Source organism: Vicia villosa, unplaced genomic scaffold (genome assembly GCF_029867415.1).
Source record: "Vicia villosa cultivar HV-30 ecotype Madison, WI unplaced genomic scaffold, Vvil1.0 ctg.000442F_1_1_2_unsc, whole genome shotgun sequence".
NCBI classification, from domain to species: Eukaryota; Viridiplantae; Streptophyta; class Magnoliopsida; order Fabales; family Fabaceae; genus Vicia; species Vicia villosa.
The window spans coordinates 78,569-82,659 of NW_026705211.1; the positions used below are offsets into that span (position 1 = coordinate 78,569).

The 4,091-nt window shown below is 39.1% G+C and overlaps 1 long non-coding RNA gene across 1 annotated transcript; it reads left to right on the forward strand.

Moving 5' to 3' along the window:
• The first annotated feature begins 329 nt into the window (after nucleotides 1–329).
• On the forward strand, nucleotides 330–2,138 carry LOC131628329 (uncharacterized). The gene is made up of 2 exons (XR_009291753.1): nucleotides 330–698; nucleotides 1,683–2,138. It is a non-coding gene; the product is annotated as an uncharacterized LOC131628329 (long non-coding RNA).
• Nucleotides 2,139–4,091: the final 1,953 nt, after the last annotated feature.

The window sequence follows — 4,091 nt, forward strand, 5'->3', positions numbered from 1 at the left end:
GAAACAGGGGGGTGTAATTCTGAATTACGGGTGAAATCAGTAACAGGGCGCAGGGCCCATGGAGTCTGGCCCAGGGGCATTTTTGTGTACAGATTTTTATGCCAAAAAAGAGAGGTGTTGGGCCCGGGGTGTGCATAGCAGTTTCACGGCCCAATTGTTTTGTTGTGCAGATTTTGTTATTGAAAAAATAGCATGGGCCAGGGGGGTGAAGTTATCAGTTTCGTGGCCCGATAACATCATCCATGGCTAATTAGATTTTTGTGGTTTTTTGTTAATTCAAATAAAAACAATTAATTAATAAAATAAAAATAAACAGAAAGTAATTGAAAGTGGGGATTTAGGGTTATGTAAATGTGCCGTTCAGTTTCTCGAGCTCTCTCACCCTCGTTCTCGTTTGCGCAAATGACCAGCGCCGGAGAAGCTGTTTCTCCTCCGTCGTGCCTAAATAAACCGGCCACCACTCGTTCATCCGTTCCCTCAAACATCTCAACCTAATCTTCACGGATCCGTTTCTCTCCTAACCTAATATGAACCGAAGCCCTAGATTCGCAAATGATGGAAGAATCGGATCAATTAAGAACGTCGCTCAACACTGGAAGATGGGGAAGATTGGGCGTACCTGGATTGAAGATTTGTACGAGATGAAGAGAACACCGAGGATCCTTGGCGAAATAAACGCGAAAAATACTTCAATTCAGGTAATCACTTGTTCTTCTTCTTGCATACACTTCTTCATCTTCTTCCGTCTCCGAATTTCCTTTTGAACTTGTCTGAAGTGGTTGTTGTGCGTGATTGTTGTTGTTGAGTAGTGTAAAGATGATGATGATAATTCAGAGAGAGTTCATGAGTTGAAAGCTTGATGAGAGGTTGCAGCGGTGAAGGATGTGGTGAGGTTGTGGCTGAGCTCAATTGATAAGAGCTTCAGATGTTGAAGCTCTATCAATGGTGGATTCGTGAGCTTTTAGTGGAGGTAAGGGAGAGAGATGAATGGAGAATGAGTTAAATGAAGAAGATGATGAATGAAGCGTGTAACCCTGAGATTGGAGGTGATGCTCTGTTTATATAGGTGAGCTGGTTGATGGATTCAGTTAGAGGGAAGAGGTGTGAGCCATTGGATTTTGATTTTCTATTATGAATTGAAGGGTTAGGATCTGTCAGTTATGATTCTGTTTTTGATGTTGGAAGTTGGTTAGAGATTGGAAAAAGTTAGTTACATACTGTTATATGCTGTTAGTTATGATTGGTTATAGACTGTTATGGTAGTTACAAGTTATGAATGTTGTTAGGAAAGTTAGTTATGAGCTGTACTAGGTTGGTTAGAAAATCAGTTATAGAAGTTTAAAAACAGTTAGGAGGTTAAGAAAGTTAGTTACGAATATGGTTAGGAAATGTTATCTGAAAATGAATTGTGGACTGTTTATTTTTATGTTGGCTTAATGGGTACAAGGTTGAACTAGTTATCTCTTTAATGGTGATGTATGTTCTGGTTCGCATGGATTGGTTTTGAGTCTGGTGTGGATGTTCGAAATGTGGCAGCAGGGCGATTTTTGGTTTGGCTTGGTATAGGTTTGAACTGAGGTATTATTCTGTTATGAATAAGTATGTATGCCCCTGTTAGGATTTGTATTTGATGCAATTTGTTATCTTTTTCTCATTGATCAATTTCCTACTTGGTTGTGCAGGGCTGCCATGAACTTCTCTTGTTTTTTCTCCTCACTTGAGCTCGAGAAACAATTCAAACTTGGCAACATCGTTACTGACTTTGGCCTTCGCATCAGAAACTTCATGAAGTTAAATAGGGCACTAGTGAATTGGAACCCTGCTGGATGATCCATTCTGTTCTGCTCGATGTTTAACTTCTTACCACTTTGAAATTTAAATATTGTGAATGTAGGTACACTGTGATACATTTATATTTGAATTAATGTTCCTGAAACAGTATTGCACTTGGAATAATGAAAACTCCTTCTATTGAGAACCTATAGATGAATCTTTGTAGGGAACTCTTGATGGATATTAGGATTTGTAATGGATGTTGTATGGACCTGTAATAAATGTGATGTAAGAATATTTTTGTAATGAAGTTTGGAAATTTGTAATGAATGGATTTTTGAAATGTATGAATTGGATTTTAGACATATTTGAATGGTTTTATGGTGCAGCTAGTGATTGAAACAAAGTCGAAGTGCGATCCCTTGAATATTTCATAAAGTTACTTTCTCTCTCAAATTCAAGTATGCCTTCACTTTCTCCCAATTTTTGTACTTGTAGCAAAAGAATTGCACTTCAAATGAATCAAGTCTATAACTTGTGATGGAAACACTTTGAATAGACCAATGCTTATGGCATAACTAATTTATTCAAATGAATTAGTGCTCCCAACTATAATACCAACTATAATACCATGAAGATCATCAAGTGTAGGGAAATAAACCCTGGCCAGGAAATCCATGTAGATAACAAACTTAGGATCAAGTGCCCCTTCCATTTTCCGCACCAATTAGAATCCTTGATTTGAGCTCAAGACACCCTCTTCCATTATACTTGTTTTAAGACCTTGTGAGATCCCAATTTTTCATGATGCTTGATCCCAATGCTCAGTCATTGACTAAATGAATGCATGATTTTATTTATGATCTAAGATGTAAATGTAGATGAAACGAGAAACATAAGCCAGTTAGAAGTGAAATTAGATGGGCAAATTGTGGGGTGCAACAGCTGCCCCTATTTAATCGTCTTAAACCTGAAGAAGAGATTGGCGCTAGCCTTTCGAACACTTAAGGTAGAAGAAGATTAAATATCAATGGAACCTGAAAAATTTGCCTTATGAGAGATAGGATCCACTGGGGAAAAGGTGATGTCCACTCCATTAAGGAATATCAACTCTGGATTGAACAAATTAACTCAGGGTTAGGGAAAATGAACATCAACCCTGGGTTGAAAAAAGAAAAGTAGATCAACTCTGGGTCGAAGAATAAAGGGAAGTCAACTTTGGGTTGGATAATAGGTAAATATCAACTCTGGATTGAGAACGAAAAGGGAAATCAGCATTAGTGGGACAAGATATAGGTATTAACTCTAGGTTGAGAGAGAAAGCAAGGAAATCAACTCTGGGTTGAACAAGGGATTGGATAATAATTATGGGTTGAAAAAGGAAAGATGAACAATTAGAAATAACCGTCAACTCTAGGTTGAGTGGGAAAGACAAGAGACAACCATCAACTCTGGGTTGAGAGGGAAAGGGAAATCAATAAGAAATAACCGTCAACTCTGGGTTGAGTGGGAATGAAAGATAACCGTCAACTCTGGGTTGAGAGGGAGAAAGGAGAAGTCAATTCTGGATTGAATAAAAGATATCCGTCAACTCTGGGTTGAGTGGTAAAAAAGAAAATATAACCGTCAACTATGGGTTGAGTGGGGAAAGGAAAGGATCAAATCTGGGTTGAAAAAGGGATAACCGTCAACTCTGGGTTGAGAGGGAAAGAGAAAAGATGACCGTCAACTCTGGGTTGAGTGGGAAAAGGATAAAGGATAACCGTCACTCTGGGTTGAGTGGGAGTAGAAATTAACAAGGAATTATCGTCAACTCTGGGTTGAGTGGGAAAAAAAGATAGATAACTGTCAACTCTGGGTTGAGTGGGAAGAGATAAAGATAACCGTCAACTCTGGGTTGAGAGGGAAATAACTGTCAACTCTGGGTTGAGTGGGAAAAGAGAACAAGGGATACCGTCAACTCTGGGTTGAGAGGGATAAGACAAGAGATAACCGTCAACTCTGGGTTGAGTGGGAAAAGGAAGAGAAGTCATTTCTGAATTGAACAAAGGATGACCGTCAACTATGAGTTGAGTGGGAAAGGAAAGAGATAACCGTCAACTCTGGGTTGAGTGGGAAAAGAAACAAGAGATGTCCGTCAACTCTGGGTTGAGTGGGAAAGACAAAAGATGACCGTCAACTCTGGGTTGAATGGGAAAGAGAAGTCAATAAGAAGAATATGTCAACTCTGGGTGAGAGGGAAAAGGAATGGATCAACTCGGGGTTGAAAAGAAAAGGTGATCGTCAACTCTGGTTTGAGAGGGGAAAGATAATTAACT